General features: G+C 46.3%; 1 long non-coding RNA gene across 1 annotated transcript; it reads right to left on the bottom strand.

Annotated features, from left to right (window-relative positions):
* Nucleotides 1-1,181: 1,181 nt before the first annotated feature.
* LOC119977946 lies at nt 1,182-23,741 on the bottom strand. The gene is made up of 3 exons (XR_005463334.1): nt 22,825-23,741; nt 6,503-6,603; nt 1,182-2,396 (listed from the first exon to the last, which is right to left on the bottom strand). It is a non-coding gene; the product is annotated as an uncharacterized LOC119977946 (long non-coding RNA).
* Between the last annotated feature and the right edge of the window lie 799 nt (nt 23,742-24,540).

Genomic DNA, 24,540 nt, shown 5'->3' with positions numbered 1-24,540 from the left:
GTTAACAGTGAGACTGAGTGTTTTGGGTTACGGGAAGAAATAGATGGGGTGGCCAAATGGGCAAAAAAGTGGCTGATGGAATTTAACCCTGAAACCCTGTGACGTGATGCACTTTGAAAGGAGTAATTTGATGAGGAATTATTTAATGAATGGCCTGACACTGGGCAGTTCCGAGGAACAAAGGGACCTTGAAGTGTTTGTCTATAGATCCCTGAAGGCAGAAGAGCAGGTTAATAGGGTGGTGAAAAAGACAAATGGGACACTTGCCTTTATCAATCAAGGCATAGATTACAGAATCAGGGAGGTCATGATGGAGTTGTATAGAACATTGGTGAGGCCACAGCTGGAGTGCTGTGTCCTCTCTGGTCGCCACATTATAGGAAGGATGTGATTGCATTGGAGGGGGTGCAGAGGGGATTCACCAGGATGTTGCCTGGGATGGAACATTAAAGTTATGATGAGAGGTTGGATAGACTTGGGTTGTTTTTGCTGGAGCAGGGAAGGCTGAGGGGCGACCTGATCAAGGTGTACAAGATTATTAGGGACATGGACAGGGTGGAAACAGCTGTTCCCCTTGATTGAAGGGTCTGTTACGAGGCAGACAAGTTCAAGGCGAGGGGTAGGAGGTTTAGGGGGGATTTGAGGAAAACTCTATTTACCCAGAGGGTGGTGACGGTGTGGAATATATTGCCTGGGAGGGTGGTAGAGGCGGGTTGCCTCACACCCTTTAAAAAATAACTGCATGGACACTTGGCACATCATAACAATGGGCCAAGTGTTATCATAGCGATGGGCCAAGTGCTGGCAAATGAGATTAGGTAGGCAGGTTAGGTGGCTTTCATGCATTGGTACAGACTCAATGGGCCGAAGGGCCTCTTCTGCACTGTATTTTCTGTGTTTTCCTTCTGAAGCACCCGGAGTAGATTGGTCACCCAAACCCTAGTGAACAATCATCCTGTTCCTTTTCTATTTTCTATGTGAAGATGTTAATCCTGAGTGGACATAAGGAAATATTACAGCTTGCCTTGCTGCTGAATAACTCTTGGAAAACAGGTGCAATGCAAAGGAAAATTTGGTGTAAATGTTTTTGTGCTAATCTGTCCAGACGAGCATTAAACACAAATTTCTTCAAAGTTATTAACATAACTGTGATGGCTCGAGGCAATATCAGGTAGAAAGTAGTATTGAAGAGCAAAGTGTTTATTAAGAACTAATAAGGGTAACTTGTGTACAGGCAGAGTCAATAATATAAGTGTTAACACTCTGGCTCCTGGGTCCACTCTGAACAGAACCCCACTCTCTGGGACCAGCACTAATCTCTCATTGGTCGGGGTGCAAGCACTCCTGCATGATAATCACCAAGCCAGTCATGTGGACCACAAGGATGCACCCCTTAAAGGGGCCACACTACCAGAATAACCTACAGGCAAATGGATTTCAGACGTCTCTGCATTCAAACCTCCTCCAATGTAGCACAGTACATGGCCCAAAGGAAAACTGCTCCTAGACAAACCTGCATTACTAATCCCAAACCTACAGTTTTAGATGTCTCAAAGAACCAATTGGTATTGACAAGGAAGATTTTAATTTTTGGAACTATCAATCAAAAAATAGCTTTGCTGCTTCTAGACTTGTTGCTTAGCGAAGGAGGCAGTGTTCAGTACTGTGCTACCACCCCATGATCCCGTCTGCTCCTCCTCTGCCCTCCACCCCCTTTTGTAATTAACTCATTTAAAGGGCAACAAGGTGAAACAATCACCAGTCTATCAGTGTCAGAAGTCGTTTGCCTGGGCATCCACTGAGCCACTGACGACTGTTTCCTCATCACAGGTTAGGAATTCCCCCGACCCTCAAATCTTGTCCCTGCTCTGTGCTACATAAATAATAAAACAAGACGTATGGCAGCCAATCCATGATCTTCCCCGTATTCCTGCACCCAGTATTCGTCAGACAGACCCTAGTTCTTCTTGTTTCTCCACCTGGTTTCTACCTTCTTTCCAGCTCCCTCTCAAGCCCACTGCAGAGGTGCCGGGATTGCTGCTTTGCTTTTCGTCTCCCAGTGATGGTGCCACAGTCACAAACAAATTCACAGGGGTGCTGGCACTAAAAGACCTCTGAAGTACAAACTTCTTTTTGGTATCCCATGGAATTTCCATTTCATCTCTGCCCCTTTAAAATTTCTGCTGCCTTTACAGGCAGGATGTCTTCTCAGTTGCTCCATTGTACCTAAAGGAGTCTGCATTCTCCATGCCAGTGAAGGCCTGCGGGACTGTGGACCAATGCAACCAATTTCAGCTCGCCTGTCTTGGCCTGAAGGCTTCCAGCCTGTAACAAGGTCCAGAGATAATCCTGATGAAACAGGCGTCACAATGTTAGGCCTGAGCAATCCTCAGCATCTGCATCACAGACAAAAGAAGAAAATGGGAGAATATTGGTCAAAAATGCAGTCAACAAAAGTGTGCATTAGTAGAGGGATTTTGAAACAACTTGCCTCCCCGACATGCAACTGCCAGCAGACTTTGTTTGCTGCACTGTTCAAATATGTAAGGAAATTCAACTTTAGAATTAAGCATCTTAAATGTGTTCTCAAAAAGAGATATGACACTGAAGGGAGGCTGATAGCTATCTTGGTACTGCATTAAATAAATGTGGGCATTGCGTTAATTCAGGAAGCATATGGTGAGATTGTATTTGCCGTTGTGGATTGCCCACGGTGTTATACCAGTTGAGTGGTATAAATAGTACTGAATGTAGAAACAGTTTGTGAAGTCACCATTATAGAGAACTTCCTTTTGCAAACAGTAGAATGGGGAAAAAGGAAAAGAACCTTTCTTCACACAGCTACAAGATGCAATATTTAACACCCCAGAGTCAGCCAATTTGAATTCTCTGTTCCTGATTATGAATAACAGTTAATCCCCATAAGGTAGTGAAACTGTGGTCACAAGATTTGGGTGTGTAGCATCCATATCTGTGGTGCTACAGATGCTGCTTTGGGTCCAAAATGTCATTTCACACATGTGCACACTACTGGTCCTGGCCACGCACATGTCATTCTGATGAGTTAGTTGGCCCTAGGAGCATGCATCAGAGGTTTACACAGGAGCTAGATTGTGATATTAGTCAGTGAATGATGCTGATTTGATGTCAGTAGTGCCATTTTCAACTTCAGTGCTCCTGCATGTGCCCCCTTAACCTCAGATAACTGAATGTGCATTCAGCTTTCAGAAGGAACAGCCGCCAGGGCTACTTAAAGATGCAGTCAGATTAGTTGCAGATTGATTTCTAAAGACTGTTGCTGAGTTAGTGGAAGTTTTTGCAGGCTTGTACTGTCATTTACTATTTGGCAGGTCTACAGGGAGTGGTGTGGCATCTGGAGAAGGACTTGGTACTCTCTGAAGGGTTGCTGTCACATCATTTGTTCTCAGACTGGCTTCCATCTTTCTTAGACTGCAACATGACTGGAAGAATGATCAGAGGTTGCACAGACCGGGGCAAGTTGTTTGAAGAGAGAGGAGGAGGAAGAAGGGGAAGAGCTCTCAGCTGGAATCTTTATCCAGCCAGGGCCTTCAGGGGGCAATTTTCCAACCTCAATCTAAATGATGAGCAGTTTGGGTGAATCTCAATTTCACTGAAGATGTGCCATCGCTGTAGGCAGAACTTCAGAGTGGGGTGTGGACAGAAATGCTTCTGGCCATAAAGGTGACTATGTTCATGAACTTCCTTGCACACAAATGTTTCAAAGCTGGAGCAGGGGGGCAATTCTAGCATTCAGAATTTTGCTGAGAGGGAGATTACTAGGACACCATCTGTGATTAGACGTAAGTTCATCACCTTTTCTCTTTCCAGAGAGAAGCAGGCAGAGCATGCACATCGCTTCATCAGGAAAGTGGGTTCTATTATGGAGTCTCATCATGGGCATTACGGCTCTTAACTCTCCTCTCAGTACCTGAATGGGTAGGTGTGTGTGTCAGTGTGAGTTACTGTGTTTCTTCATCATCAGCCTCTTCTATCGTGACTAGTTATTGCTCCAGGGAGTCGGTTAGCTCGTTTGGCTATATTGCTGGTTCGTGATGCGGACCGATGCTAACAGCACAGGTTCAATTCCCATACTGGCTGAGGTTATTCATGAAGGCCCTACCTTCTCAACCTTGATGACCACCCCAGGTTAAAGCGCCACCAGTCAGCTCTCAAATGGGAGAGCAGCCTACCATCCTCCGGGCCTGTGGCGACCTTTACTTTTGCACCAGTGCCTGGCCAGGTGAAAGGAAAATAGCATAAGGGTAAGGATGTGGTGAGGGAAGTGAGTGGAAATGTAAAAGGTGTATCCTTATACCATCTGCAGGGTGTAAAACAGAAGAGAATCTCATATAATTCCTACAGTGCACCAATCCTCTGAAAGAGAACCCAACCTTGGCCCACTCCACTCCCCTGCCCTATCCCTGTAATCCCATAACCCCACTAAGGGACAATTAGCATGGCCAATACACCTAACCTGCACATCTTTTGACTGTGGGAGGAAACCAGAGCACCCGGAGGAAACCCACACGGAGAAAGTACAATTTCCACAGACACCCGAGGCTGGAATTGAACCCAGGTTCCTGATGCTGTGAGGCAGCATTGTGATCAACTGTGCCACCATGCCACCCTCAAGACGTTATGGGATGAGAGGGAAGTGGAATGTTTGAAGGAGGATTAAGTATGAGTATACCATCAACTTTGACTGCCTTGGACCATGGCTTCAGTGATGCCCACTCCACTAATGGCGACCATCATGGTGAGGACAGGCAGATGTGCCTGTGCCCAGCTGGTTGGCTCAATTAAGCACCATGTTTACCTCTTGAGGAAAGTCTGTCAGTGAGCATGGTGCAATGTATTTGACTGATGTACCTGATATTGTTGGGTAGTTGGTAGTGTGTGCAAGCTGTGGAGTGTGGGTGTGAGGTTTGCAGCAACGTTGAGTGTATGAGGGGGAGGTGAGGTGCACGTCACTGTTGATGGAAAACGTTGATAGGTGAGTGAAGGTGTTGTGGTGAATTGTGCAATGTGTGAGGCTCGTTGTTCAATAGTGAGGATATGGTATTTGAGAATTCACTGAGTCTGACCACTCACATGAGGCCAGTGCGCATCATTCTGCAGTGCTGACGGTCTCGAGGCTGCACTGAAACATTAGAAGTGATGGCTACCTGCTCCCACTGCCTTTCCAAGGTTTGTCTGGAGACTCTCCTGATCTCTTTCCTCCTGTTCACCTCTTCCAGCAAGGCCTCCAGTGCTGAGTCAGAATCCTGGAGCATGCTCCCTGCTCTGATGCACCAGAGTCCTCCTTCTCCAAATCTGCAAACTTGCCCAGCTGTTTCTAGCACCTGCTGTAGACAAAATGCCGCTCGCCTTTAAGAACATAGAACATAGAACAGCACAGCACAGAACAGGCCCTTCGGCCCTCGATGTTGTGCCGAACAATGATCACCCTACTTAAACCCACGTAACCCGTATACCCATAACCCAACAATCCCCCCATTAACCTTACACTACGGGCAATTTAGCATGGCCAATCCACCTAACCCGCACATCTTTGGACTGTGGGAGGAAACCGGAGCACCCGGAGGAAACCCACGCACACACGGGGAGGACGTGCAGACTCCACACAGACAGTGACCCAGCCGAGAATCGAACCTGGGACCCTGGAGCTGTGAAGCATTGATGCTAACCACCATGCTACCGTGAGGAAGTGCCATTTAACTTGTGGCGCTAACCTCACCCGAACTTGAATCTCCTGCTGTGGCAAGTGTTGTAATATGTCCTTAAGAGGCTGAACCTGAGTCTATATACAGCACTGGAAGGGAATTGATGGCTGTACTGTGTGTTCCAATTTTAGTTTCACTTTTGCTTTCAGCAGTAGAGCAGACACAGCTCCTCCTAATGATTCCAAGCTCTGCAACAATGTTCTCAAGTGTCTAGTTAATAAATTAAATTAATAAATGAACCTATAATATGTTAACCCAATCCCTTGCGAGTGATTGGTGCCTTGTGTCTTATAAAACAAATAAGCTCAAGGATTTATATCATTATAAGAATATGACAAGCAGCTACTCAACAGCATGTTCAGCATTCGGCTACATTCTTTTATTATTTAAATGAGCAACCAGCACCAAGTTTGTATTCTACCGGCATCATGAGGAATAGACATGGGTTACGTCCTGATCTGTGCACCCAATTTCGGAACTCTCAAGTTTTGCCCCACTGACTATTTAAATAATACTCTCTTGTGGAACTTCAAGAAACATTTAAAAATCCCGGGCGGAATTCTCCTCCTCGCGACGCCGCAAATGCGAACTGCGATCGGGCAGAGAATCAAAGCTGACTGTTCTGCGCCTGACGCCGAATTGGATGCCAAGTTCCAGACCCTCACTGGTGGTGATAACCAGGTTCACGTCACGTGCCGGCGCCGCATGCAAATTTGGTATTTGCATGCATTTAATTGTATGTAGCGCTTTTGACCCACAATGCTCCAGGCCTCCACGATGCTCCGCCTCTCTCAGGAAGAAGTCACACAAAAGCAGTTTATGACAGGTAATTACACTCGGGGACTGCGCATCATGGCTGCTGAAGGGGAGAGAGAAGGTAAGCAAAGTTTGATTTTTTTAAAAAATTGTAGTGCTTTCTAGGGGCTGGCTGCCAGGACTGGGGGGTGTAGCCAGGGGCAGCATGTTGACATCTCTCTGGATTCGAGGTGTTCCCGTCGGGATCGGGGCGGCCTGGCTCAGACCGCCATTGCTGCAGTATTTGTTTTAAACACCCATTTGGTATAAGTTACTGGCCCCTGGCTGCTCACTCTGCTGACTGCTCACTGTGTCCTGTAAATGTTTACAGAGCCTCTGGTCATTTTGGAGCCCACCCATACCGCCTCTTTGGAAACCCTCAGACTCCAGCTGACCCATCACCGGGATGGGCGTGGCCGAGCTCAATCAGAGTGTTATGGGAGTAGCATTTTTAGAACCCCAAAATTTATCATGGAGTTCAACCAACCTCTCCCTTTAATGTATTGTTACTTTTGAAGCACACGGCTTGGTCTCCCAGTGTGGTATTACAATTATGGACACGTGGGTTTTTAAACACAAAACAATGTTTATTCCATGAATTCAACTTAACCTTTCTAAATAAACATTGGATTCCCTTAACACCCCTTACTTCAAAGATAACCCCGAAAATAATACAACACTAAATAATCCCTCAAAATGTTCCTTCAAACCTCCAAAAGACTTAACACCTTTAAACAGAAACACATCAGGTTAAATCACCCAAATGATTCAGAGATAGTCTTTCCTGGCAGAGATCATGACAGATCCAGCTCACTGAAAACACAGACACACCCAAGCTCTTTTTCTTCATGCAGCTCGCAGCAAACCAGCCAGGCACTTTTCAGCTGCTCTCTCAAACTGAAACTAAAAGCAGAAGTGAGCTCAACTCAGCTACCCCCATCCTCTGACATCCCTTCAGTAATATGAGCTGCTCCATTTCTTAAAGATACATTGCTTAAACATCCATTTCTTAAAGGTACTCTCACATGACAAGAGACACACCAGGTGCTGACACTCCTCAGTTGACTCAGCAGGTACGCAGTACCTCTGCAGGTGAACGGCAGAGCTCACCCCAAACAAAGGACACATGTGCCTTAGCTTTTGGCACATTCCCTGGAACACTGCCTCCCCTGAGGGCAGAGGCCAGTGACGCTATCAGCTAGCCCACCCCTTAGGACCCCAGCTGTTTCCAAACCCTGCCTGTCCACTGCACCCTTCCTCCCATCCATCCTGCTCCTGGACAGATTGTCACAACATGTGTGTCACACCCAGGACCCACATCACACTGCAGATATGTTTCCCTACCTCACCCTCATCTGTAGGACCTACCCACACACAAATCTCTAAGCATGGAGGTGATTGTTGACCGTCTCCACCATACAGCCACTCTATTGGCGGGTTAACACATGGCCCATCCAATGAGGACACCCACAGTAGACCCCACTGGGGAGAATGGACAGGGGCCAGAGAGCCAACTCTTCACGTGTTGCGGCAGCCACTGGTACCCCTGTTGATGCTCCCCAGTGCCACTCACCACTGGGGACAGGGGTACAGTGGGGAAGGCCATATATTGCTGGGAACAACTGATGGGTGGGGTGAGTAGGAGGAAATATGTGGACGGTGGAGATGAAGTGCAACTCAGGGTCACCATGCAGCTTAATGGATCTGGATGAGCAAAGAAATACTCATCTTGCTAACATTTCTTCTCCTTTCCCCCCTGCAGAGAATGAATTTTGGAGTGCAGTCAGGAATGCGTGCTATTTACCTGGCTGCAGCTGCCATTGCGGATGCACAGAGGCTGGGGGCACAGGGTCTGGTCTGGAGGACCTTGCACAAGAAGACCCTGCCCAAAGGAGCAGGGAAGTGAGACTCCAGTACCAGCCGTCCAACAGGTCGAGGAGGAGGAGTGAAGGAGGCGCCTCATCAGGCCATGTGTATATCGCAGTGCCAGCCATTTGAGGAGATGCCAGATCATCTGTTCTGGATGATGACACACCTGGCAATGTGGGGGTATGGAGGATATCTGCTCCTCGTCGCTGTCAAGATGATGGTCGCCCTGAAACCTTGTGCCTCTGGGTCTTTACAAGGTCTGAGCAGACATTTGTGCACGTGTGCATCGATACTGTGAGAGATGCCCTTTGCGTTCGGGCAGCCGAATATATAAACTTTAATCTGGACCAAGCCCACGAGGAAGGCCGGGCAGCAGAATTTACCGCCATCGCTGGCATGCCCCAGGTCCATAAAACAGAACATTACAGCACAGTACAGGCCCTTCGACCCTCGATGTTGCGCCGACCTGTGAAACCACTCTAAAGCCCATCTACACTATTCCCTTATCATCCATATGCCTATCCAATGACCATTTAAATGCCCTTAATGTTGGCGAGTCCACTACTGTTGCAGGCATGGCATTCCACGCCCTTGCTACTGGGGTTTCTGATCCAAACTGCTAAATCACCCTGAATCCCATGCCTCCATATTTTCTGCAATAGCCTAGCGTGGGGAACCTTATCAAACGCTTTACTGAAATCCATATACACCACATCAACTACTTTACCCTCGTCCACCTGTTTGGTCACCTTCTCAAAGAACTCAATAAGATTTGTGAGGCACGACCTACCATTCACAAAACCGTGTTGACTATTTCTAGTCAAATTATTCTTTTCTCGATGGTTATAAATCCTATCTCTTATAAACTTTTCCAAGACTTTTCCCACAACAGAAGTAAGGCTCACTGCTCTATAGTTACCGGGGTTGTCTGTACTACCCTTCTTGAACAAGGAGACAACATTTGCTGTCCTCCAGTCTTCTGGCACTATTCCTGTAGACAACAACATAAAGATCAAAGCCAAAGGCTCAGAAATCTCCTCCCTAGCTTCCCAGAGAATCCTAGGATAAATTCCATCCTGCCCAGGGAACTTATCTATTTTCACACTTTCCAGAATTGCTAACACCTCCGCCTTATGAACCTCAAGCCCTTCTCTTCTAATAGCCTGTATCTCAGTTTTCTCCTCGACAACACTGTCTTTTTCCTGCGTGAATACTGACGAAAAATATTCATTTAGCACCTCTCCTATCTCCTCGGACTCCACGCACAACTTCCCACTACTGTCCTTGACTGGCCCTACTCTTACCTTAGTCATTCTTTTATTCCTGACATACCTATAGAAAGATTTAGGGTTATCCTTGATCCTACCTGCCAAAGACTTCTCAAGTCCCCTCCTGGCTCTTCTTCTCTCTCTCTTTAGTCCTTCGTAGCTAACTTTTAACTCTCGAGCGCCCTAACTGAACCTTCACGTCTCATCTTTACATTAGCCTCCTTCTTCCTCTTGACAAGTGATTCAACTTCTTCAGTAAACCATGGTTCCCTCGCTCGACCACTTCCTCCCTGCCTGACAGGTACATACTTATCAAGGACACGCAGTAGCTGTTCCTTGTACAAGTTCCACATTTCAATTGTGCCCATCCCCTGCAATTTCCCTCCCCATCCGATGCATCCTAAGTCTTGCCTCATCGCATCATAATTGCCTTTGCTCCAGCTATAACTCTTGCCCTGCGGTATATACTTATCCCTTTCCATCGCTAAAGTAAACGTAACTGAATTATGGTCACTATCACCAAAGTGCTCACCTATCTCCAAATCTAGCACCTGTCCTGGTTCATTACCCAGTACCAAATTCAATGTGGCCTCGCCTCTTGTTGGCCTGTCTACATACTGTGTCAGGAAACCCTCCTGCACACATTGGACAAAAACTGACCCATCTAAAGTACTCGATCTATAGTGTTTCCAGTCAATATTTGGAAAGTTGAAGTCTCCCATAACAACTACCCTGTTACTTTCGCTCCTATCCAGAATCATCTTTGCAATCCTTTCCTCTACATCTCTGGAACTTTTCGGAGGCCTATACAAAACTCCCAACAGGGTGACCTCTCCTTTCTTGTTTCTAACCTCAGCGCATACTACCTCAATAGACGAGTCCTCATCAAACGTCCTTTCTGCCACCGTAATACTGTCCTTGACTAACAATGCCACCCCTCCTCCTCTTTTACCATCTTCCCTGAGCTTACTGAAATATCTAAACCCCGGAACCTGCAACATGCCAGTCCAGAGGGTCCACCCTACCCCCCACCCCGTTCCAAGTGCTGCCCTCTTCCCCATAGCCGCTCACATCCTCTCCTGTCCCTCCTCCCTTCACACCATCCCACCTCCCAGCTCCCCCTCACCCCTACGAGGGTTCGACCAGCATCACTACGGGGTGCTGGCCCTCAGCAGGCAGTATCAGAAGGTCTTGTCCGTGGGACAGAGGATGATGACTCACTGTTGGATGAACTCTGCTGCCCCTCGTGGTTTGACAATGTCGAACCCCTGCCTTCAGGATCACCGTGCACTGTTCGCCTGGGTGATGCCTGCCTGTGTTCTGCCCATTCCATCTCACGGGCCCATATATTATTTGGGGTTGTGGGGTATGTGCAGGCGCCGGGGGTGGGGGATGTGGTTCTGGAGATGGTGAGCGGTGATGTGATACTCACTGGGTAAGCTGTTCTACAAGATGACCTCACAGGTCTGGCCCCTTTCCTTGCCCCCTCTGAGGGTGACCCAGGTGAATTTCCTTTTCCTGGAGGTCCTACCCCATGCCATCCTCCAACACCTACATCCCACACGACCAATCTCTCACACCTCCGCACTTGGCACACCCTCTACACCCTTCAGACAAAGGATTGAGACAGGTCAGAATGTTTGTGAAAAGATGTTTAATAGTAACTACATACATTATTGCGCCCTGAACCCTACCTCTAACCTATGTGCTGCACCCACTGCAAACATCACTGGTGTCTAACTTCCTTTTTTTATATGGCCTACCGCTCCTCTAGGTGTGACCCCAAGCAGCACATCAGCCATGGCGACAGCCTGCAGTGTATCACACCCTCTGACCTGAGATGCCTTTGGCATCCGTTCTCTGGGGAGCCTGGATCTGGATGGGCTCAGCCAAATCTCGGGTGTGACAGGTGATGAGGTTCTTCCCACTGCGCATCTGATGCTAGTGTCAGTTGGGGGGTATTCAAAAGCACTGAGGTGTCCCAGCACCTTCCCTGCGGGAGGCACTAACATGGCCCCCACACTTCCTCCTCTCTCGGGATGCTCGATGGCTCCCAGGCTAATCCCTGGGGCAGAGATGAGGCTTGAGTGAGCTCCAGAGGCTCCAATGTAATCTGGCGCTGCCAGTTCTGGAGGCCCATTCTTGTCTCAACCAGGGTCTCAATGCCCTCAACCATGGAGCACAGAGACTGGGACACATCCCTTCACAAGTGAGTCTTGTCCCTCTTGCCTCGATCATGTCCCTCAGTGACTAAGTCATGCCCTTCTGCAACTGGCCCAGGTCAATGCTCTTGATGCCCTCTCAGGCATGACCCTTTGTGACTGGGTCAAGCTCTAGAGCACTGCAGCAAAGTCCATGTGGGCCTATTATATGGCTGTCTATGACTGGGCTCCACTGTCCTGAGCCTCAGCTATTTACTGCACAAATTGTCCCAAGCTTTGGAAGTCTTGACCTGTGGCTGTGACTTTTGACACAAGGCTTCAACTACGGACGCCACCTGTTCAGTGTCGGCCTGCGCACCATGCATTATTGGCACAATCCCCTGCACCTGAAGGCAGTTGGACACTTCTAGCTGTGCCTGCAGACACTGGAGCGTTACTGACACCCCGTCCTGTAGATCCTGGCTCTGTGTCTGCATCTCCACCAACAACAGGATCATCCTTTCCAAAAACGCAATACCTGTCTGGACTACAACTGGTTCCTGGGATTGGGCAGCCCTCCAAGTATCTGCTCCCTTGGGATTTCCTACCTCCACCCGATGTGCTGCAGTGTGTGTGATGTACACACCGGAAGGTGACACAGGAGCATGTTCACTAAAATGCTCCACCGAGGTGATAGAGGGGAACAGATAGTGGCATGATCTAACCGATTGGGAACAGAGTTCCGTAACGAGCACGTTTAGCCAGGAGTTTCCTGGCGCTCGCAGCACTGAGAAACACCATCTTATCTACAGGGACCCTAGTTTTATTCAGGAACTCCCCGCAGCAAGGAACTCCCCGCACTTAGTCCCTTTTCTTGCACTGAGGAACTCCGGTCGCAGAAACACCTCAGTGCCAGAGAAGATCGGGCCGTCATTTTTAAATGGCACCCAAATCACCATTTAGGTGTCCTCGGCACCCTCCCCTGCACTCCACCATCCCCTGAAAAACACCCATGGGCCTGATCCCTGGCAAGTGAAATGCCAGCTTGGCACTGCCAGCCTAGTAGTGCCCCTGCCAGATGGGCACATTGGCTATGCCATGCTGGCATCCAGATGGCACTGCCAGGGTGCCAGGCCAGCGTTAGCTATTCCAGGGTGCCACCTTGCCTAGAGGGCAAGAGCCTGTGGGCCTCCGATCCCCTGGCAGACCCCTACTAGTACAGTTCCATCTGGATGTCTCACTCTAATATACAGATTGCAAAATAGTGATCACTCCCAAGATGCGCGAGAATCAGATTGTGATGTCTCGCAAGATCACGTTGGATCTCGCGAGACATGACGAGCCGGGGAGATCTCAGAAGAGGGATCTCTGTCTTTTAGGCGCAACGCGGCCAATAGATAGTGCCCTTAGTCTCCCAAACAGAGGATTTTGTCCCCCATCTTAGTATTCCAATCCCAACATGAATTTGCATCTTCCTCTCTCTATAACCTCCCCCTGCCCTTCAACTCTCTAAGAATTCTACATTTCCCCAGTTGTCCCAGCTAAGGTAAGACTAGAAAGGGTTTCAAAACCATTGAGATAAGATGGAGTTAAGATACAATCAACCAATATCTAATTGAATGATGGAACAGACTGAATGGTTTACTTATGTTCCTATATTTGTCTTGTGCATCCTGCGCTCCTCCACTGACAACCCTGCCAATACCTGCCAACACAGTAAGATGTAGAATTCCCGCCCTTAACCCCCCTGTCTCTCCATCTCACTCTGTTCTACTACAATGGTCTTAAAACCTACCTTTCGACCAAGCTTTCAGTCATCTTGTCTACTATCTCCTTATATAGTTCAGTGGCAAACTTTGTCTCATAACTGACCTCTAGCGCATCAAAGGATTTTTTACTATGTGGAAGGTACTAAAAATAAACGCTAGTTGCTGTGACTGTACTTTAATCAATTTATTAAAACTATGCTCAGAGAACAATTTAAATTCTTATTACTGTTTAATTGACAGGTAATTAGTTTATTTGTCTCCAATTTCTTCTTTCCTCTCCTGACTGTGCTGAATCATACTGTGATGTGGTTCAATGACTGCTCCCCAGTCGTCATCCAAGTCACCATGTGTAAATCTACATGGTATTGGCAAGCTACCTCACCAAGTGAGCAGTATAGCCCTCTCATCCCTTGATGGCAACATAAATGAACTTTTCTACAGGAGTCGCTATATGTTAGTCAGGACTATAAAGCATGGATGATCTTTCCTCCCTATTCGAGGGCCCTGAGACCCTTTCGCACAAACAAGGAATGAAACCTGGGGTCTTCCTAGTTTATACTGTTCGCTTTCTCATTGGGTCATTTTCCCAGTGAATGACCATCAAATCTTTTAGCCCACGCCGGGTCTGAGAATCACCGGGCCAGGCTCGATTTGCACGATGCCGCCCGACGCCGGTCCACCGATTCTCCGGTGGCCGGAGAATCGACACCATTGGCGCTGGCACGGTCGGTGCGGTGCCGGTCGGGGTCCGCTCTACACGGCACCCCCCCCCCCCACTGATTCTCCGCATGGGATGGGCTGAGTGGCCACCCAAAAATCCCAAGTCCCGCCGGCACCGTTCACATCTGGTCTTACCCGGCGGGACTTCAGCATTCATTCTGTCTTCAGCGGCCTGGTTGGGGGGGGGGGGGGGGTCCAGCCCTGGGGGGGGCCTCCACCATGGCCTGGCCCACGATCGAGGCCTACCGATCGGCGGGACAGTCTCTCATGATGGGGGCCTCTTTTGCTCCGCGTTGGCCCCTGCTGCCCTACGCCATGTTGCGTCGGGGTCGACGCGGAGAAGGGAGTTACCGTGCATGCGTGCATTTGCGCCGGTTGCAGTGTGCATGTGCAGACCTGCAGCGCCCATTTGACACGTGGGTTGCTCCAGTGCCATGGCCTCCTGTGGGACAGAGGATCGTTACACATAGCGGTCCGATGACGCCGTCGTTAAACTCTCCAGTTTTTACAACGGCGTCGACACTCTACCTTCAGATGGGAGAATCCCGCCCCAGGTTCAACTGTGATGTTCCTCAAGGTCAAATAACCTCCCTGTCAAGGCTTAACACATGAATAAAACATTTAGGTATCAGAATAGAACCAATTTCCCAGAACTTTACCTCAACAATAAGTTATTTTGCGGCTTCAGAGAAGATGGGGAATAAAATTGAGAGAAAATAAAATATTTTTCTCAAGAGGCAAAGAAGGAGGTTATTTGCAGGGTCCTAAGCTGTTTATGGGCATGTTCTTTACCAATTTCACCAATGACGCAGAGTGTGAAACATAGAACCACAAAGTATTCTTTCATCAGGCATTGTCTGGTTCTCTGTTGTAATCGGCTGGGATACGGGTAACAACATCGATAAACATGGATCACCTAGTACCTAAATCAAATAGCTGTGTGCTTGCTGGCTTTGTACAAGTTTCCAATGACTCTGTTGTGCTCACTGACAAACACTCCCCGGTAATTGTCAGGGATCCTTATTCAAAGTGTGGACCCCAATGGAAATTAATTGCTTGTGTGCAGTCTGAACCACATCATAAATGTCATGTCGAAGTTGCAGGGAGTGAGGCAGCATTGACAGCTCTATCCTCACTGTATCATTTAACTACCGGTAAAACATTCTGCGACAGAAGTGCTCTTCATTAATAATTTACTCTGCAGTATACAATGAGCCTTGCCAATGATGCCAGGGGAACAGCCACCTTCCTGTTTTAATGACACGAGCAGTGAAGGGGGAGGGTGACTTGCTCACATCAGCATTCACGGCACATCTGGGCATGTCAGTGTATGAAGATATCAAGGCTTGAGTCGACAGGACAAAGGGGAGAAGAAAAAGGTGTCACCCAGAAAACCTTGCTTTTAATGCTTTGCAGAATAATGCATTGGCGATGACAGTTCATTCCCTTAGTTTCTACATTAAAGCTGAAATGATCGACATGGAAGCCAAACAGCTGATTTTTTTTTACCTGTTAACAAGAAGAGGGCAGTGGCTGAATGAAGACAGTGTACAAACTCGAGAAAACCAACCAAAACAAAATACTGCCTAAAGATCTGCTTCGAAAAGCAAACTTTTCAACCCTTCGCTTCGCTTCTCTTTTGTTCAATTTTTCTCAAATGGTCAAACTGACATCAATAATAATCGCTTATTGTCACAAGTAGGCTTCAATTAAGTTGCTGTGAAAAGCCCCTAGTCGCCACATTCCGACGCCTGTTTGGGGAGGCTGGTATGGGAATTGAACCCCCGCTGCTGGGCTTGTTCTGCATTACAAGCTAGATAGTCGCAGTTCTGATGTAATTAAGAACATGGCAGTATCCAATACCACAATGTAGCATGGTAGCACAGTGGGTAGCACTGTTGCTTCACAGTGCCAGGATCCCAGGTTCGATTCCTGATGGGTCACTGTCTGTGCGGAGCCTGCACATTCTCCCAGTGTCTGCGTGGGTTTCCTCCGGAGGCTCTTGTTTCCTCCCACAAGCCCGAAAGACGTGCTGTTAGGTAATTTAGACATTCTGAATTCTCCCTCAGTGTACCCAAACAATGGCCACAATGTGGCGACTAGGGGTTTTTCACAGTAACTTCATTGCAGTGTTAATGTAAGCCTACTTGTGGCAATAAAATATTATTATTATTACAAATAATCAATGTCCTGTCTAACTTATATTTAACAGTTTGCTTCAACTAGAGTTAGGCACAGAAAAATCTCCTTCAAGTTGCTGTAGCTTATAAAAATGTACTTCTGAATTTCAGACAATATACATGTGTACTTGTAGCTGGGGTGACAGGAGTTGAGACACAACGAAGGCAGGTCTGAAATGGGCTGGAAGGGAGCTTGGTAATTTATACTGACAATCAGGAATCTTACGATCACCTCTCCGACTCAATTGTCATTTAAACTCAGTTACCCTCAGAATAAAAAGGTGAGAAATTCATTCCTCATCCTTAACACAGCAGCACTGACAGCACCAGACAAGGGGTTGTTCAGTTGTCCCCAGTTTTGCAACTTGGGGAGTGCCATGGGGAGGTATCAAGGTTAAAAGGTATCAAGGTCAGCATGGTAGCATTGTGGATAGCACAATTGCTTCACAGCTCCAGGGTCCCAGGTTCGATTCCCGGCTTGGGTCACTGTCTGCGGAGTCTGCACATCCTCCCCGTGTGTGCGTGGGTTTCCTCCGGGTGCTCCGGTTTCCTCCCACAGTCCAAAGATGTGCAGGTTAGGTGGATTGGCCATGCTAAATTGCCTTTAGCGTCCAAAATTGCTCTTAGTGTTGGGTGGGATTACTGGGTTATGGGGATCGGGTGGAGGTGTTGACCTCGGGTCGGGTGCTCATTCCAAGAGCCGGTGCAGACTCGATGGGCCAAATGGCCTCCTTCTGCACTGTAAATTCTATGATAAAAGTATGAAGGGGGACTACAGCTCCAACCTCCCCACGCAAAGTGCTACATTATTACAGTAATATTGTGATAAATGCATTGATTACACCAGAATGGCCCTGCAGCAGAATGTGAGGCTAGTTCCTCCACCACTTTTCTGACAGCGCAGAAGAGGGACTGTATCAGCAGCAACTTGTGAGATTGGGTAAAATACATATCTTCTGTTGGGCTGATGCAAGTAAGTTGGGGTGAAACCTGGGGCTGAATTTAGTGCAGCCTGCTGGAGTGGGTTAGGTGGAGAGAAGATCTGCATAACCGCGGGGAAGGCCGTGCATCCCATTCCTGCCAGAGGGAAAACCTGACTCCCATTCAGTCAGCGGTGGGAATGGTTGATGCTGACAAACCTGCTGACTGGCTAATTAGGCTCATTATTGAGTCACATAAAGGTCATTATTCCTCATTCCACTGGAATTTTCTGGTAGCTCAGGGATCCATCCGAACTTGGATGGGTTTCCCGTGCCTCCTGAAGGTCACCCAGTAAACTCTGTTGGATTTCTTTAGTGTCCTCCTTGTCCACTGAGAGCCACCCTCCTTGCTCTTGCATCCTAACCTCTTTCTCAGTGATGCCCCCCGCATACCCACCTACCCCCCCTCCCCCTCTCCCGGAAACCTCCCACTCATCTCTCTCCAAAGATGCCGCAATGTTATCTGGTGAATCCCTAACTTTACTGCTGGCAATGGAGCATTGTTAGCCTCTAATTGGCTGGCAGTTACCAATTGATGGGATTTCCACTACTGGAGTCCTAGGTCCCAAGGAAGGCCCGGTGTTGCCCTTTAAATTGGTCAAGCCTCCTCCTCCGAAGCAACAGACATTTGCCACTCGTTCAGCACCCGGACATCGAGGACAATAAATCCAGCCCGTGTCAAATGGAAGTTCATTCTAACTTCACCTTGGAGGCTATATTAGGATTATAAAACAGGTACCCGGAGTCTCAAAAATGGGGATTGGCGGGGATTATGGTCTGCTTATGAAAAATCAACAGTAAGTGAGAATAAGGAGTACCTCACAGCCATTTCATGTTGATCCAGCCACTGCGAACATAGGCTGGTCTAGTCCTTTAAGGCAGGGTAAAGTTACATCGACAATGAAAATGGTTATTTAATTAAAACAATCCTACAGTAGCAGCACAAACAAAAAATATTCCATTCTGGTGGCAGTGAAAAAGGGTTAGCACCAGAATTAAAAGACTGCCTTCAATTGCTTCAACTCGGAAGAGCTGAGGATCATTTTTGTTGAATGCCACTGCATGCCCAAAAGATGCAATCGTATTTCAACAGCACAAGCTACGTCACTCGAGCGTGGAAAGATGTCCCGCACAGTTTCACAGAGGTGATGATGCTGATTTAATCTCCTCAGCAAATTATGTAAATAAGCATTCTTCAGCCTTACAGTTGCCCTTCTAAGAAACAAAAAATTATCATGCGCCCCTTAAATGGTAGCGAACTACAAACAGGATGATTTGCCAAATTGCTAGATTTTAGAACTGACTCCCTGGCAATGTTCCTGCTAACTACTGGTGTCTTGCAGCAAGATTACACAAGGTCGAATGACTTTTCAACAAACTTCCACATGGTGCACTAAATGTTTGGGAAGCCTCGGCATCAGTCATGCACAGAGGAAAGCAACTATTTCACAACATAATACCACATTTAAATCAGGTGGGAACAGGGTACATTGTGTGCAGGAATTTTGCATTAAGCTTTGTTATTGCTTGCCGTATGTTTATCTGGTTAGTTGGCAGATTAAAAAGCAAATAGTTATGAAGTCCTTAGTTATAGGTAAATAAATCTGAAATTGTTGCAGGACGTGTGCAGATCACTCTTTAACAACTTCTCCTCCCATGAGTGATGTTGCATTCTTTGTAAGACTTTTCCATGGAGTAAGCAATGTATTGTTGTCGAGTGCCTCTAAATTGGATTCCTTCCGTTGCATCGCATGGGACAAAGTGGTCGCCCCCAGCGATGACCATGAATAGCGATCAACCGCAATTTAATTTCACCGGGATTAAACTGCAGTGAGACAAAATATGAATTTGCCTCCATGGTTACAAGAGTCAACATTATCAAACCTGTGCTTTGCATTTCCGTTTGGGCCAATGTCGACGGTGCAAATTATTTTGTGTATAATTTTCCTCAGGCAAAACCTTTCGCACCAGCTCCAAAATCAAGCCAGATGGAATTCTGCTTTGGAGTTACTGTGCTGTCCTTTAAGGCGAGGAGACAATACAATATTTATGGACGCTGGGGACAGGTTAAATAACTGACTTGATTTACGGGGGAATTGCAAGGCCACCGTGAATTTTATGTTTATTTTGAAGTTTCACAAATGCAATCTTCTTGATCTGGAGCTTGCATTCTTTAAATTCTTCAGCCTGTGGACTTAGATTTTGATCACACTCAAATTGATTGGTCTCTGAATAGGAAATTCGAGCCACATGCGACAATAAAAAGTGGCATAATATTAAAGGTTTACTTTATTTGTCTTAATAAGAAAGTTCATGGCTACATTTGTTCTGATAATAATAGAAAACCTGAAAAGATGACTTGATGGGGAACGGTATGTATGGCTGCAGCAATCCATTGTTATTTATATGCATAATCAGTGGATTAGCATGTTGGCTCTCAAAGTGTTCTGTCATGGAATGGTAGAACATAGATTTATATTCACCATCCATCACCTGGGGTACATGCAGGTTTCTGCTATCAGAGGGAAATGATGAACTGAGGCAAGAAGCTACCAAATATGGAGAGAGAAAGCCGTAAGTAAATATACAGTTATACCTCTGTGTGTATCCTACTAACATCAAAGGTCCTGGAGTGAATCTCCTGTTCACCCTCCACTGAAAATTGCAAATGAAATAGGAGAATTAGAAATGTGGTTGCCCAAGAAAAATGCTGAATAAAATTGTTAATGGGAGTTTATCTGATAATTAGAACAACTGTTAATACTGGCAATCTGAAATCAAAACAATGAGTTGGGCTTCGAGCCCCTTGGTGGGTAACGGGAGTCAGGAAAATTCAGGAGGGAGTGGCCTGCAAAGATTAGATTTTCATTGTGGGCACGGCAGGTGCGGGCTGCAGTTAGGGCAGCTGACCTGGAAAAATGTTCAGAGGATGCCACAGGGGCTGTCGGGTGCAGAGGTGGGCTGTTAAAAAGGCCCACCTCGGTATTGTGGGACTTTGTCCCAGTTATAATAGAAACAGAAAGACCCTCCAGCCCTCACCCTTCACACACCCACAACCGCCACACTTTCCCCCTGCACCATCTATGCTAAATCAACCCCCAATGGCCTCTCTTGACCCCCTCATCCCTCATGCCAAGGTTTTTCCCACTCACCCCTATGGCCCATTACGCCTCTATGCCAAGGTATGCCCCACCAAAAAAACTACATGGCCCCTCGTGGCCCCATGCCAAACTATGACACTTCCATGCCCATTTCACCCAGTATCCACTGTATAGAAAAAAGAACGCTATAGTGACAGTAAGATGTATGTTTAAAAACATGCTTTAAAAACAGTCATTCACTAATAACTTTCCAGCTTCTTATCAAAACTCATTTTAACGCTGGCCCAGTAAAAGTCAATCATCCAGACTTTTTAAAGTATCAATAACAGAAATTGCAAGCATTTGAAATCACTTTATCTACAGGTCAATTGATGTCTGGGATCCCAGCTTTGCTGAGAGCCTAGAAACAAATTAGCCTGTTGAAACAGCTGAGCCCCAAGGAAAACTGACAGCTGTGGCTCTCTGATCTATGCTGTCAATTTAACAATATTTAGTCATATGTTTGCTGAAATTTTAGCTATTGAAACCTTCAAGGGTCTGGAAGATTGACACTTTTATTGAGCAAGAAGGTTTTTTTAGGAAGTCAAAAGTTATTAATGAAAGACTGTTTCTTTTTAGTTTTATTCACACATTCTACTGTCTCACAATAGCATGGGGGCATACCCCTGCAGGAGAGCCATGATGTGACCTTTTGAACTTGTCTTTTAAAAAGTTCTCTCATGCAGGCCACAGTTCACGACACATCTGAGCTGAAATGAACTAAGTTTTTTTGAAAAGGCGGCCTGACTCCATGAAAAGTGCTGAGGATTACAACATGCCTATTGTCACAATGGAGCCAGCCAGATCCGAAGCTCAAGGTGCGGACTTGTGACCCAAACAAACCCGCACCCTTTAAAGGCACTCCCGAAAATCAGAAATCCCGGGAATGGGGACGTGGATCCCATACCGGGATCTACTATCATTTTTAAAGGGCTCTCGCATCATCCCAACTTGGCAAAAATCCAACCTAATGTTAGTAAAGTACAGAAGGGAAGGCAAAGCAGCATCTAAAAAGGAAACGTAAATTGATTGAGATTTGATCTTGCATTAGAAAGCCACCATTCTTTCACTGAAGTTGCATATTTCTCGCATTTCTGGGTTTTGAAAAGTGTGAAGAAAGGGTTTTCTTTTGTCATCGCCTCATCTCCTTTCACAGAATGGAGACCTTGCTGGGATTCTTTCGGCACAGGTTACCCTCCAGCACCTCGCCCTCGTGACCACTATTCACCTGTGAAACTGAACAGTGATTGCCAGCATGCTATTCAACAATGGAATATCTCTGCTGAGCCTAATCCTTTTCTCACCCATTTTCCACGCAGCATATTCCCAACAGGAGCCACTCGGCAGCAATAAGGTGCAGGAGCCCTGGTAGAATGTTACCTCTCTGCCCAAGGGACACGGAGGCCATGTGCAGGCAGCTAATAAGATTAGCTAACTCGGCATAGGGAAGAAGTCGCACAACTTCCTTGTTTCCATGAAGAAGCTCATACAGCTATATTGCTTCTGTTTCATTTCTAAAAGTATTTCCTTGTCATGTCAGCAGGTGCCAGGCCCCTTTAGATTAATGAGAGAGTACACATTTAGCAAATGAAATTGGACCTCAAGAATGGGTTAATGCAGTTTAAAATTCACCACTGGCTATTCTAGCATTGTTAGGCACAAGCAAATACTTTAATTCCTGTAATGTGACAGGACTGTATCGGGCTGCCAGCTTACTTTGCAGCTGAATTTATTTTCATCTCGTAGAGCGCTGATAAAAATGTCACAGTGTGCTGCTTTAGCTGCCCTGAGTGCATGCCCATCTACAGCTGCAGGGATTAATTTGGACTGCAGGCCAAAAACACCATAAGGAAAGCAGGCTGTAACCTCCACAACCCCAGCTCCTTCTGTGCAGCTCATTTTCCTGCAAAATGATGAAACGTGACCCCCTCAGGGATTCTGAGCCTGATGTGTGTTTTTTCCACCTCTTCTCCCCTTGACCAATGCAAGCCGAACTCCTGAATTTTTCATGAAATAGATAATATCCCCTTATGCAAGATAATGGCGCACTTTAGCATAAAAAAAACTTTGAATAGTGGCACTCTAATTCTTTGCAAAAGAAAATGACTTTAGCACTGAGATAATTTGGGGGATTTTTTTTTTGTGTGACAAAATAAAATGTGAAGCTTCATTAAGCACCCGACACGCTCACAGAAGCATTTATTCAGATATAGCCTACCTGACGAGCTGAAAGCCGGAGCTAAGATCAAGAGGAAGGAATTAATGCTGAGGTCTGCTTTGAAATTCAACACTAAAAAGATCTGACATGCTACGATCTGCCGGACTGTAAGAAGAATGCCGCCTGTGTGGAGAAAGGTTGTCTGGCTCGGTGCCAAGGCATAAATCTGTCAAGCCCATTTGTGGCGCGAGGGTGGGCAGTGCTGAAGATGTCCTGAATGTTAAGAAAAGACAAATAACCTCGGATGGTGTTTGAACATTGATTGATATTACTGCCAAAAACAAGAAAATAAATATGCAGGTGATGGATAAACACCTTTTGAGTGAAGGTAGAATCCCGTGGGCATAACCGGTGCCAGCCGCAGAAGAGCTGTGGGTGGCCGGAGGTTAGCCATTTCATGCCGGCTCAGTAAAGCAGGTTTAATCGTTTCCAATATTTTCTGTTAAAAAGGATGCTTAATGAGCCAGTTTCACAAGCCCAGAGAAACTGATTATTATCTGTGAATACCTACAGAGTTGGGTATTTTCCAAGAAGATATTTTATGTTGTGAAGAGGCAGTGTCGCCAGTAGATGCCACTGTTGGTCTTTTTCAGATATATCCAGGCCACTGGACTTGGCATTTTCAATTGTCTCTACGTTGCTTTTCAATTTATCGCTCATTTTTTTGTTCCAACGATCATTTTTCGTTGAGAGAAAGTATTTCACCATACATTTCTAGTACATCCATGCATCTAATCACACCTGTGTAATAAGCAGGATGAAAGAGGAAGCTAGAAGTGTTAACTTTAAAAAGAAGGCAAGAGTGAAATTCCACCAAGTTGCAAACACCATGTGAACCGTATGATTGGATCATGGATTTAATTCCCCAATCATTAAACTAAACATAAAAGACTTAATTCTAAAAGAATTGTGTTCATTTTCTCACCATTTCAAGACAGGTAGATCACTATGTGCAGTTGAGTTATTGAACGCTCATTACGACAACTGATTGATGACAGCTTATCTGAAAGACATGTGACAATAATTGTATCATTGCAAAATGCCTCCAATGGCAGTTATTGATTTATTGTTATCTGCAGTAACAGTATATTTAAATGCAAAGTGTTCAATGTATTTTGGGGGCATTGTCCATGTGTTATTTTAAAGATAACCCTTATGTGCAAGACACATCTTTTTTTAAATCTTTTGTGCTTTGATTAATAGATCACTTCTCTTTTTATGGCTTTCAGTGTTTGGCTGAGTAACTTTGACATTTGTGTTTCGCTTCTCCATCTGAACGTTAAGTTGTCACCATGAGGGAAGAATGCAAAATATTTGCCCGAATCTTTTATATGATCGCTTTCCCGCCCAGGAACATAACATTGTTCTCTACAATTCAAGCTGCAGGTTTTTCAGGATTTGAAGACATTTTTACCTGTGTTCTTTAAGAAAATGTTGACCCCCCACTTTCTTTTGTGAGCATTTTGCCTCCCCAATCACCCAATTAGCTGAAGGCATTGAAAGCAACTTATTGGGTTACAGTTTCACAGTCACGTCACCAGTCACCAGTTCTTTAAAATTACCATTATTCTTGCTTGACCATTGATAATTGGTAGCAGCAAGCTGTACAATCTTGGTGGGAATCACAGCTTAAACTGATCATGTCCTCACACAATATCCACATGTACACATTGGAATCTAATCGGCAGTGGTCGGGTGCAAGAACCTGATCGATTT

Source organism: Scyliorhinus canicula, chromosome 1, assembly GCF_902713615.1.
Source record: "Scyliorhinus canicula chromosome 1, sScyCan1.1, whole genome shotgun sequence".
NCBI classification, from domain to species: Eukaryota; Metazoa; Chordata; class Chondrichthyes; order Carcharhiniformes; family Scyliorhinidae; genus Scyliorhinus; species Scyliorhinus canicula.
This window is presented reverse-complemented; position numbering and strand designations above follow the sequence as displayed.